General features: G+C 38.9%; 1 protein-coding gene across 2 annotated transcripts in view; it reads left to right on the forward strand.

The window, feature by feature from the left end:
- The first annotated feature begins 377 nt into the window (after positions 1 to 377).
- LOC112467864 (hemicentin-2-like) overlaps positions 378 to 14079 on the forward strand; it is a 137912-nt gene continuing 124210 nt past the window's right edge. The window contains exons 1-2 of one of the 2 annotated variants that reach the window (XM_025036746.1): positions 378 to 1418; positions 1781 to 1824. The gene's annotated coding sequence lies outside the window, so the exon portion shown is untranslated. The remainder of the gene's footprint in view (positions 1419 to 1780; positions 1825 to 14079) is intronic. The other variant, XM_025036747.1, reaches the window with a different exon arrangement.

Raw genomic sequence — 14079 nt, forward strand, 5'->3', positions numbered from 1 at the left:
GATATATATGTAATTCGTGGCTGGCTCGAGCAGTAAGGCCCGGTCTACAATCAGTTGTATGTCGGAGTCGGAAGACACAACGTAGCCGATGGTCCAATGAGGAAAATTCGTTTCCGGAAAAGAAATTCTCTCATTGGACCATCGGCTACGTTGCGACATACGAATCATTGTAGACCGGGCCTAAGCAACCGTCGGCGCGTGGCGCGCGACGGCCGTTGTGTTTACGTGTTTTTTCGCGCGCGGCGCGCGCGAGGCGCGGCTTCTCGCTTCAGCAGCTTCAGCTTTCACTCTCTCTCGTGACGCCGTGGCCGGCGCGACGATATCAAGTATTTACTGTTACTCCGAGACGCCGAGCGCGATTCGACAATTATTTAGCTGGCACGTACGACGTTCGATGAACGATATGCAAGCGTATCGAAACGACGGCTATCTGTCGAAGTAGGTATTTCGCGATTCATTGTCATTAAGAATCCAAACGACGATGCTAACTTCGTCGCTTCGTCCGTTCGAATTTATCTTGCGACACAGTCTGTATCTCTAACTTGTTAGAATGTAATTTGCCTATCATTCTTAGATTCGAAAGAACGGAGTAATATATCGTCGAACTGATACGATTTAGATTACAGAAAGCAATAAATAAAGATCGATATATTGTGATTTCCATTAATACCATATGTATATAATCCTAACAATATGATTAGAAGCATATCTCGTGTATCTCGCGAAGTTTGCCGGTCTGAAATGCATCGCGAATGCACTAATAAAACTCGATTATAAATTCTCGGACGCGAAGTGAAGTTGCCGGCACTGTCGAATCTCGTCGGCGCGGCGCGGCGTCTCGCGGGTAGAGAAACGCTTGATTCCGAGTCGTGTGATGTTAAAACATGTTTAATTAGTAAGCATTGTCGTAGATAACCGCAAATATCTCGATCATCTTTACCGACGTGACGTATCTTGACAAATATCTTGATATTCATAACCGACGCGACGCGACGCGAATTCGACGTCTATGCGGCGTCACGGGCGATTTGGCGGTAACGACTGTCCGCCAGTAGAGTACGTGCCGTACGTAGCGTTAATATGCGGGATGTCGCGAAATGCCGGACGGATCGTTAGCTTTGCGCGATTCTGAGTACTTTTCTTCGCGTGATTCTCGCAACGTGAGAAAATGCGCCTCGCGATTAGCATCGGGAAATCGGGAGTGCCGTGCAAAGTGCCGCGCGATCGTAATTAACCGTATTTAATGGTACGCGTTGCGTTCGATTAATGTCGGTAGTGCCGTATAAAATGCCTCGCGATCGTAATTAACCTACTGTCTCGAGTTATATGTGTCAGTGCCACGAAGGGAGTGACCGAGGAAGGCGACTCCGAGAGGAGGAGGCCCGGGGAGGCATCCGGCGACGGCGGAGCAACTGTAGGTGAGTAAATTATCATTCATTATTTTTTATATCGACCTTTGCCTATCAACGATTATGAAAGTTTATGTCTAAAAATTCTCGGAAATAATATAATTTTTTTGTTAAATATTCATTTAACGAACAACACGAAAGAACGGTTTGCTTCAATGAATGCTAATGATGCCGCCGTTCATTCGTGGTCATTCCAATTTGTTTGCTTGGTCTGAATCCGGCTTAAGAAATAAATAAATAATTTACTGCGGGCAATGATCATTTTTTGAAATATTTATTATCATTATCATAAATTACTGCAATATGAAATATTTATTATCATTACTATATATTAAGTCTGCTAATAATTTGGACATACTTGTATGTTACAGATTTTAAGCTGCGTGCAACAACTCTGCTGCTGCGCATCGTGTATGTGAGTTTTTAATTATTTTTTATTTTATTTGAGATTAAATAAATGTGTGAAAATTATTAGATCATGTATATATCATGTATATATAAAATAAGAAACCAGAAGAAAAAAAAATATTAGAAGAGAACCGAAAAATTCTCAAAGATGAGAATATTATGAATAAATATCTTTATAGACCCATTATCTTAAAATTGATAGACTAGGACAGATTAGAGAAGATATTTAATTCTAAAATAGACTGCTTTTTATTCCTATCTTTCATAACTTATCTGTATTTATTGATGTTTACACTTTGTTAATTGAAACAAACTAAGATTACATGAGATTCAATAAATATTTTAATATGAGACAATTTACCATATAAATGATTTCGTAATTAATTAGTTATACATCAGCTATTACAAGCAATATTAAAACAATTTTGATATTTATTGATAATAAATAATTAGTAATAATAGATTAGTATGTGAAAATTCTGAGTGTGTATTGCTGGAACATAAAAAATTCATATTGACCAGTTTGTGATCTCACGTCATCTTTTACATATTAAATTTTGAATGTTACAACAGTTTTTTTCAAGTCTAGGAAAAGCTAATTTTGATTTATACATGATTTATACATGATTTGACCAACACTTATCATTTGATATTCGCGGAATGTCAATATTCGTTCGCTTTAGGGACTTTCTGATTAACTCTTAATAAAGTTCTTAAAATAAAATCAGAGCAGTGTATATACAGAGATGTATTTGAGTTAGAGAGAGTAGCTGAAAGTAGTCGCTAGCGTTCTTAATAATGTCACCAGTTTGAAGCCATCGTTTTTCCGAAACATTAATTTGCAAACAGCGCGGCGGTGGAATATTGTGCCGCATTCGCTGTATAAAGTCTCTTGTGGGAACAGTAATTTCTGCATAGCGGGCTGGATAAGTCATCTTAAGCGCATGAAACACAAGTTTGTTTCGGTCGCGTTCCCGCATATACCTCTGATGCTCGCTTTTGATGCAATCTTGTATTAAAACTGTTGTTTGTGTTGCATCTGCGTTTGCACTCTGTTTAGTAAACGTGCATTATTTTGATGACCTAACTATAAAGCGAGCTATGTCGAAAGATTCGGAAACTGAAAGCCACAGTTATAAATGTATACAATGAGAATGCAAACTGATAAATTATTTTCGTAAGTTAAAAATCCCGAGTACTTTATTTGAAAACGGCTGCCTCTCTCGTGTTTCCTGTGTCTTTCTGAAGCAAGCGATATTCGCTTTGAGTCTAGTTTGATTTATTTACGTCGGGAACATTTTATCTGGTGATGCAACTCTCTGGTAATGAAACTTGCGAAAGCGTACAAGTGCGTTAACTTTGTGCGAATATAAATTCTGCGATAAATGCGCAAGATATTAAAGGACGTTTAAGATAAAATAGAAAAGAATGGTAATCAACGTCGAGGTTCAACTTTGAATATGATTTTGATTACATCATTTGCGAATAAAAAATACGATCTTTAATACAACTATGACTTTTTCTAATTTATGTAATAAATATATTACAATAATTTACGGGTGATAAATTGATTTTACAACTATTTGCAAGATTTATTTTAATTCTGCTTATATATGAGTGTCGCGTGATGTTCGAAGATTTCAAGATATCCATCTCGAGATGCACGAAATAATGATGTAAGGAATATCTCGCGAAATTCGAGGGCGTCTAGTCGCTTTTGCCCGTGTTCTTGTCAAATGGCTTTATATTAGCAGAAAGCGGATTGCAGTCAAACATTCCTCATACGTCTGTGTTTCGCCGCGAGGTCGGGGATCGGGCCTCCACTTGTTATTCCGCGCGTACGATACACGCGACATACATGTATTTGCTCGTCAACGAAAATCAGAGAAGGGATGTCGGATGTCTTGCTTATACCGGCAAGTGCAGGTCTCTGCGAGCGCTAAAGGACTGCGGCTGAACCAAGTTCCATATATGGAAGGGAGATGGAGGGGTGGCGAAGGGGGAACACGGCGGCAATCCTCTAACCACCCAGTCCTAACCGCCTAGCGCCCCGGCTTAGTTCCAAAGTGGCGGTTTCATACGCGCTATATCCCCGATATGAGCAGTTTCCGAGTGCCTGCTGGCTTGCTCGGGCCCGAAGGTGTCGGATAAAGGGAGATAGACGTAAGAAGGTAGACGACGCGCGCGCTGTGCTCGAACGCTAGGTGTAGGTTGCCGCACCGTAGGTCGGAGGCCGGGAGGTCGAGGAGCGAGAAAGACAAAGGGCAAGATGGGGGAGAGAGATAGGTTGGCGGCAGGATGGGAGGATGGGTCTAATGTCTTACGGTCGGGTCTCATTGAAATGCGAACCTCCACCGCCGCGAAGGAATGTGCGAGTATCTACCCACTTGGATTAGAATACATATCCTATCTCCCGTGTCATCCACGTCGCGCGACTTCTCCTCGTAGCTCCCGACGCTATGCCTTTCCTGGTGGTAGGCTAATTAATTAGCCTATCGCGCCGTGCACGCGAACCACCCCCTGGCGCGCCGTTAGAGGACAAAGGGACAAAGGGGACTCAGGGGACGCCTTTGATTTTGCGATCTGTCGTGATTATCGCGTAATCGCATTCGGGACTTTTTGTGAACGCACTGGCGATCGATGCGATGCGCGACAAAGCCGGCAACGGGTAACTCGTTGATAACGCGGGGATACATATATCTATCTAGAAAAAAAGTCAGAGCGGACGTAATTTTATCCTTTTTGTAACGTGATTCTGTTGAAAAAATTTTTGAATGTGCCGATTTAAACTTCAATTTTGCAACTGAAACAAAGGTTTTACAGATATTTCAATAAATGTTCGATCTACAATCATAATTTTTTTTTATTAATGCATTTGGTTAAAAAGATTCACGTATATGTATTTTAAAATTGTATTCTGATTAATTCTATACCAGACTTTTTACGCTCGTTGGTCTCGTTTCGAGAGAATAATTAAACAACACGGGCAATGTAATTTGTTACAAAAAAATCCGTAATAACATAGAGCTGAATATAACATAACGATGCAGCGAGTAGCGATAAATAAAAAAAAGTTATGTATTTGTATCATTTTTGCCTCAATGCGGCAACTGTTTTATTTATGATACATAGAACTAACAACGAGATTGCACCTTTTTTTTGGACATATCATATAATAGCGTGTAACTTAATGATACGAACAGAATATCAATTTCGTTGTAATGCGATGTGTTTATAACTGTTGTATTATTTTATATTTATTTCGATTATCATAGCACACCATGATCGTTATCGTATAAATCGGCATGTGGTAACGGACAGAAAATTAATTTTCATTTAGCGTATCTCATCTTTTAGCTGAGATATGCTGTAATATCATTATCGTATTAGATAAATAGGATTCATACCCCGACAGCAGTATTCAACAACGTTTATTTAAAACGTTAGATGAATATACGGATTATGAGTAATAGCATTCAAATGGCATCCAATAAATGCCGGTTAGACATAATCTTTCTCATTTCATTGAATTTATAATATCTCTCCGAGCCGCGTTGGCATAACAGCGTCGTAACAAATAAACATTATCGCGTTGTACGCGGTGGTAATTGTCATTTTTAGACCGACGTTTATAGAACCAATCCTCTAGTCACAGGCATTACGGTGTAATTGAAAATAATTACACAGAGATCGAGATAGATCGATTGACTGCAGGCTGGATAGACGACAGCGTCAAATCATAAATTCTCTCGTACCTATATCGAGCCATCGTACTTTAAACTGCCTATCGTCTCTGAAATAACATCGCCATCGATTATCATGGAGCGTAATGGGGTAGGTCAGCCCGATTCACGATAAGTGGAATCGACCCAGTGCAGTGGTTAAAAGGGTCGAAGAGGGTAATTCCGTTCGAAGCAAGAGTACGAAGTTTCGTGATTGTTCAGGTATTTAACCCGCCTGCCGTGTTCGGAATATCAGTATGTGAACACGGTGCAGTTAAAATTGCCATTTTCTACCGACGAGCGCCTAACATACGCCATTACGCTGCCCTTAATAAGTGTAACGTACTCATTAGTTTCACGGTAAATAATATCCTCGAACCGGAAATGCACGCGGACAAAGATTACTTAAATTAGAGATCCTAGGTTTCCTGTGTAATTAGAAAAAATCCCCATATATGAAGATATTTTACGCGCCGCAGACGCATACGTACGCATTAACACACCTGCGATTAATATATAAACTTTACACGTCAACAAATACATCAAATATACGCGTGCGTCCATTAAAATTACAACGCTCTGCAACGTTTACATTCACGCTCGAGATAATCGTTGGTATTACCGTATAGTTATTAACTTACCGGCTCATTGGCATTACAACCTCGATTCAGGCTCTACATATTGTTATAAAAATACATCGATCGATCCTAACACGCCTCCGCGATTTCCTCGAATGCTTTATTTATCGTCGCTGTAAAATACTGACTACTCCTTTTCGCACTTTTGGCACGAAATTGAAATATCAAAGTGTACGTTTTTATGATAAATCGTACACGAATACGCTCCACGCGTCCCTCGCTCTTCGTGCCACGTCTCTTTTATAGGTTTAGAGAATTATCGCATGTATCATGCTATTATGGTCCGTGAATCGCCGCTCGACGAATCACGTCGTAAAAAGACGTCGAACGACTTTACCAAATGCATCGCGCGAGATCATGTCGATATTACGGTTTTCGAATTAGTTATACGTTGAGACGGCGGCAGATCATCACATAGTCGTATACGAGCACATGTGATAACGCATAGTTTTAAAAGTCTTGGAATTTGCTCAGGAAACTTGTAGCTACGATCTCCGTTACGATTTCTCATCACGTACCAGTAAGTGAAAAAGCGCATCCGAGTTTCGAGGGCAACGGGACGGACAAATACCGGAGTAGGTTTTACAAAATATTTCCGTCCGCAGTTTTTCCGTCTGTCATCATCATCATCATCATCATCATCGTCGTCGTCGTCGTCGTCGTCATCGTCATCATCGTCATCATCATCGTCATTGCACGTATCGTTCGTGTTTCGCGATTACTTAGAGATTCTGTAGAACGAATATATTCGATGCGCGTAACGCATAACGCATGGCACTAACGCGTTCAAAATTTGCTTGTACTTTACTCAGACGGTATAAAAACTGTTTTATATGCATTCGAATCGCTATGCACATTCTTTTAGACATACACGGGCACCTTTAGAAAATCTTCATGTATACAAGTTGATATACTTTACTTGGTTCTTCATCATCATCACTTTGACTTCAAAAAACCGATGAGAATTACTTTAATAATAATTAATAACAATCCTAATAAAATGAGAATTAACAGTTTTCTATTATATTGCCTATTATAGTACACAATAATGAATAGATATATGCTTAGAATTTTGAAGAAGTTGAATATCATTAAAGATGTGAAGAAAGAATACGTATTATTTAATTTTTTTATTATGTTTTACGTGATTAAAGTTTTTGTAGATTTTGCAAACATGAAAGGATATTTATTAATAAAGTAACTTATTAATTCATTACAATTGATCGATGGGCAATAAATAAGTTTGCTCAGGTGATCAATCGCCATCTTTCAAAGGTCAAAGTTTACAATAACCATATTACGTATTTAATATAAAAAAATTTAAGAATTTCTATTGCATGGTTTGATCATCGCGAAGGTTTAGGACCTTACAACAGGTAACTTAGTCCAAATCGTTGGACTTGCCGCGAATACACGTGTTTCCACGGTCCGGCTGCGTGCGGGCAAGCATTTAAAATGATACGAATCTTTCGAGACAAGAGAAGTTGGTGCCAGCAGGTATGGTGGGCGATATAAAAATTCCTACGCCGCACTTTTAGCCACTCGCTCTTCGTCAACGTCGTCGACTCCGACAGACTGACTGTCGTGCGCAAACCAACCGACACAATAACGTGCGGTAATAATTCATTAACAAAAGCGAACGAATTAGCATCGATCTCGCTCGGAGACTGTAAACGAACATACAAAATTCGCACGATGGGAAATCCAGATGGATAACTGGACGTACATTGATAGGTTTTTTCTCTCACGCGTCTAACACATGTACCTATATGTAACGTCCTTAGAGAATTGTTATTACCGGTTTAACGAGCCGGAGTAATGCTTCGGGCAAATTGCAACCGGCAGGATGTACCTCGTGCGTGGTAAACGTGATTTGCCTTTTGACCTTTACGGATAATTTTAGATCAATAATCGTAGAGAACTAGAAAATATGTACGATATCGATTATGATTTAACATACAATCGTGACTAAAACTTGGATTGGAACTTATAATAAACGTAACTTTAATGCAACAAAGTTACTTTAAATACCTATCTATTATAACAAACTTAAACGCGCTAAATAAAATCAATTTACTGCTTTTGCGAAAGATACTGATATAGTTTAACACTTAGCAAAACTACAAACTACTTAAAAATATGATATCAATCATGGTAGTTCGTAGATCGCTAAGTTGTGGCACAACGCGATTTTATCGCGATTTTATAGCACGAACGAAGGCGATGCAAAGTCCGTTTAGCCAAGTAGCACGCCGAGCAAAGACCTTTCGCCGTAATTTAGCGTCAAGTTTTATACCTCTGTGCAATATCTCGAACTATAATAGCGTTAGTCATTACAAGGCAAGCCGAGAGCGTTTATAAAAGTCGATAGCGTGACACCATCGCTTCAGATCTCTTCAGACGGTCGGCGACATTTTGATTCAAAACGCTTTGACGCGGAACTCTTTGTACATACGTATATGAATATGTTCTTCTTAGTTTTCTTATACACTTTCTGTGCTCTTAAAATGAAGCAAATATATGTTTATTTTTTGAAGAACGAGGAAAAAGGAATTAGAGAAAAGTAGCTGAAAGAAAAAGAAACGAATATCTATAAATGACGTCGACTGTCATAAACAAAAAATCTCGCTAATTTTATACAAAGAGATATTCAAACAGAAAACTCAAAGCTTTAAAGATAAATATATATTCATATATTAAAAGTTTTAGATATTTTTAAATCTTATGTGTTACAAATCTGCTACATCTATTACGATTGAAAATAGTAATACGACATGCAATTGTTTCAATTTTAATTGTATAAACGTAATTGTATAAAACCGTTTTACCGATGTTAGAAGGTTTTAAACATGATTCCTGCAAATGTGTTTCGAGTTTCTATTCGTAATTCTATATTACGAGAGAGTCTTGATCATAAAACTGGTTCCAACAGAGCAATAAAGTGAAATAAAAAGAAAGATATCATCGTCTGCTCGCACTAAAGAATTAAATACGGTCGACGCGATGTATCGTTTTACATTTCTACGAATCACGCGCGTCATGGAAGAAAATGGGCGGTTGTAAAACACCTGAATATATTGGCATTATTCGCAAGTTGATTTGCGGTTGACGACGTTACTGACGCGCGTCGACACGTGAAAACATTTACGACTCTCAGAGTCACAATTAGCCGGCAGATAGGTTCTCATTTGTACGTCTTATTAGTAAGGATTTCTTCGCGTGATGAAGATACCATGTGAAAATGTGAGATATTTACGTCCATGCAACGTGTCGTAAAGTGCGACGAACATGTGTCAGTTAGCGTTGAGTCACAGAGAGAGGAAAGTGACAATATCATTTTTATTTGTATAACAAAACAAGTTATAAGGTTTATGAAAACGCGTAACATTCCATCACATTAATTAATGAATATCTTGCATCGTAAAATGCAAATGCCGTAAGGAGAATTACGTCTTCGCTCAACTAACTTATAGTTTTCTTCGAAAGGGAAACCCCCTGCTAAAGTTAAACACCGTTAACATAGTTACGTTTTCGAATAATCACCTCTCCCCCGCGGACGAGATAAAATGCAAAATCGATTTACAGTAAAGACTTTACACACTATCGTTATCTCGAATGTATTCAAATTCGTAATAATTGCTCTCGGTGTTCGGCGCATTAAGTTTGGGCCATATTTACGGAACCGTTCGACACCGTGGGAGAGCGGTCTACCTACTCCGAAATTCAACTAAGGAAAATGCGGAATTAGATCCCGCCGAGTGGATTGAGAAATGGTTGTAAGTGTATGGGAATCTAGTTTGGAAGAGCATCCCGCCCACCCACGTGGCCATTGCTTGGCGGCAGTCGTAACTCATGGAGCCACGAAGGCAGCTGGTGCATGCCCTCCTATACAGGGCAGCCCGACTGCATCAGCGCTTGAAATTGGAAACCATATCGCGGGATATACAGATTATTATGCCATTAGGGTATAATAGGAGGAGCTTCCGGGTTCGCCGGGAAACGAGGAAGCAGATTCCGTAGCCGGGAATACTGGGCTGTGCAACAATTAAACCGGCGTGCGCGCAAGGGACGATGACGCGAGAGAGGAAATTATTTTCACCGTGCGGGTATCGCGTCGCGTCGCGTCGCGTTGCGTCGTGTCGTGTCGCATCGCGACGAATGAAGCGACAATAGACAGAAAAAACTGAAGTAATTAATGCCGCTCAATCGACGACATACAAATTGTGAAGCGCGAGCCGCGAAATTACTTCCTGCGGTATTATCGAAATGTAACAGCCACCATTGTTATCGACATGGAAAGATTATTCAAAGAGGGGCGATTGAAACACAATAATCGTTTGACGATATACGCCGTTAATGGATAATAGAGATTGTAGGGAAAGAGCAAACATTGTTAAATTAGAAAGATTCGAAAATGGGATTTTCACGTTTTTCACATCGCTTATGTAACGTCAGTGCCTCGCCAGCGTTACCGTTTTAATTAAAATCCACCGACTGCCATGACGAGGACTTTCCCCTACGTCGCCAACATCAAACTATTTTTATAATTAGTTTGAAAGCAAAGTAATAAATTTCCCAACGCGCGTCCGCAATCATTATATCATTCGTATAATAAACCTCTAATTAAAGTTAAATTAACCATTTCCTCGCGGAACAGTCAAAATTCCATGCTTGCCGTCTGACCTCATCTGCATTCTCGTATTTTGCGGTGACGCGCGTCCCGCCGCGTGCACCTGCTCTCTCCGGAAACAATATCGTGGAATCGCAGTTTGCCGATTCGCCTTCGCCAAATCAAAGCTGAGAAGAGAAGGACCGTATATTTCTGCGCCCGAGCCGCTGCGAGGGTTCTTCTCACGGCCGAGTCCGACTCATTATTCATCGCGGCGAGAGGGCCGCACAATAAAGAAGGCTTTGGAAACACGAAAGCTGGTCCAGAAGGCACGCTGTTTATAAAAACAGAAAAGAAAAAGGAAGAGAAACAGCCTTAAATGCGCCTTATGAGTCTCTCACGCCCCACGCTGCCGGCCGGTCTGTCCAAAGTGCGAATAGCCTGGTTGTAAAGAGAGAGTACAAATAAGCGTTGAGTGCGTTCCAAGGTGTGGCGAGGTGTAAAACGCAACTGAAAAGTGTTACGACAGAGCGGCGAGATAGGAAGTTTTTGTAAAACCGCTATGATATTTGGGATACAGTAATCCTCTATAAGACAATTAGAGCTGCTTTCTTCTCACTGCATGAAATTTTTAAAAATTAGAGAAAAATCGGAGAAATTAAAAAAGTCTGTATATGATAAGAAGTACATTTGTCGATGACATAGTTACTGATTCTTTAGCAATCGAGCCGTCGTCACAATGTCAAGAAATAGTTATTTTTCACAAATAATTCCACAAATATACTTCTGCAAATATCGACTTATTATCTTATTAAAATGCAAAACTATGTATTTATAGTTACTACAAAAGGCTATATATATATATATATATATATATATATATATATATGTGTATGTAACTTTGTTATAAGTATAAACACAATCTCTCTATGGCTACAACTCACGGAATATGGCAGCATTGAATACAGCGTGTTAATTGTCACAGATATCTATCCTATTAAATATTCGAGATCTTAAGGATCATGGCCAGGACCTGAACATTCTCATATTTCCGGTGTTTCTCGGTGTATTACATTACCATTAACACGCCGAATGAAAGTGACTCTCGATTAGAGTAATCTGGAGATCTTAGCCGCAGACAACGGACGTGGGGTGCAAACAGAGCTTCTGCTTCCGGGCACCGTACATTAAGCCTCCCGGCGACATTCCCATTTGGCAAGGGAATCGGATTACCGTACGCCTTGTGGCGGCAACGAAAGCCGAAACTCACTTATACTGGCGTTTGTCCTCTCGTTCTGCCGACCATCTGAGAATATTCCGTTGTAAAGCGGTAAAGAGACTGTAGTGATGTATCGACCACATCAAACGGGAAACAGCGAAAACACCATGTTTTAATCCTTTTTAAAATTTATAGATTTTTTAAATTTTCAGACGATTAAAGCTATACGATTATTCTCGAAACATTTTCTTTATATAGTTTATATGGTAGAACAAAAAAGTTTTTACATGCATATTCTAGAGAAATGCTTTTACGCTCTATATATAAATTAAATAAATGTTTTATATTTGTGTATTTCCATTGAAATTTTTTAGTGAAATATTACGATTGTATATACGTATATATTGTATATATTACGATTGTATAGATGATAGAAAAAAATGGAGTATATATACTTATTGTTAGCCATATTATACATAGATATACGATTATTATGTGCTTGATTTACAAGAAATAAGAAATTTCAATATTTTTAGTTCCCAATGGAACGATATTGTTAAACCAATAATGTAACGCACGAACAAACACGGAATATTTAGATACAAAATGCAGTAAATTCAGAGAAACACGCCATTTGGTCAACAACTGCGGATTATCGCCATTAAACGAGCGTCATGTACGCGGTTATGCAAATACAACATAGTTAAGTAATACCAACTCAACATTGGATTATATGCATATATGCAGTTTGTAATTAATGACCGCACCAAAATCATTCGGCATGGTGCATACTGTTGCTTTCGTTCTCATCTCCAATCACGAATGTACCTTTCCTCCTCGAACACGTAACACGTAGTTGCGGAATTGTTCAGTAGTCCTTGTTCACGTTCACGTTCGAAGTCGTAATTTAAGTCATTAAGTCTGAATCTTGAAATTTTTATAGACGTGTAGTAACAACTTATGACAAATTTGAATTTTATTCTTGACAAATGAACTGAAAGGTTACATAAATATTTTAACGGCTCGGCTCGCTATGTCCGAAAAGAACCTTGCACGATTCTATCATCATATTAGCGCGGTAGAGGCGTCGTAAGTGTTGCATAACCAGTCGGTCCGGTCGAGGCAAGGCAATCTGCCTATGGCAACGGATACATGGTTACAGACCATTAGATTTAATTGTAATGCCGTACGGCGCGGCTGTAAACAATGCGACCGCTTCGTCAACTGATGAATATTCCATTACCGTGAATCAACTGATTAATTTCTCAGCAACGGGCCTAAGTGTTGCGAACAAATGTGCGTGAACGCACGCAAGATGTAGTGAGTGTGTGCCAGTAGATTAATTCTCTCGCGCGAAGCACAGACATCCTAATTTCCGTTCGTGCTCAATGGATGCTATTAGTAATGGTCTCTGATAGTCGGTATACAATTCTGACATGGAAGTGTAACTTCTCAAGACAGCCACGTGTAAAATAAATTACCGATCAATTAATCTTAAAATGAACAGCATAATATAGAATCGACATATATCTATGAGACGTTAACTTTGAATAAGCGTGAATACTAAGATTGCGCAAAAAAAAAAACGTGAATAATATAACCGTATAAATAGGTTTAGATTTTGAAATAATTCTCTTTGAGATACAATTCAGTATAACGTTACACAAAAATTAATTGATATATTCATAATTCCCCATCAGTGACGCGATAATAATGGTGAATATTACTAAATTTCAGTAGACGAACAATCTCTAAAATTCAATAAATAGACAGTAACAAAGGAACAAAAGGATAGTCGATCTATAATCATCAAATACGTAGACTTTTGTTTCATATGCAATAGTTTGCTAATATTTCGATACGTTTTCACAATCGTCATTCGTCAGTGATATTATACAGTATTTAGTAGATATCAATATAAATCAATGATTCGCATAATTCCTAATAAATTGTCAGAAATATGATAATATATTCCGTTTGTTAGCTAAAAATTGTACATGTATAATACACAATAGACCGCTAATTATCCGGGCATTGATTATTTGAATATCGATTCCGCTTGAACGGTCTTAAT

Source organism: Temnothorax curvispinosus, unplaced genomic scaffold (genome assembly GCF_003070985.1).
Source record: "Temnothorax curvispinosus isolate PA1 unplaced genomic scaffold, ASM307098v1 QBEX01017838.1, whole genome shotgun sequence".
Lineage (NCBI taxonomy): Eukaryota > Metazoa > Arthropoda > Insecta > Hymenoptera > Formicidae > Temnothorax > Temnothorax curvispinosus.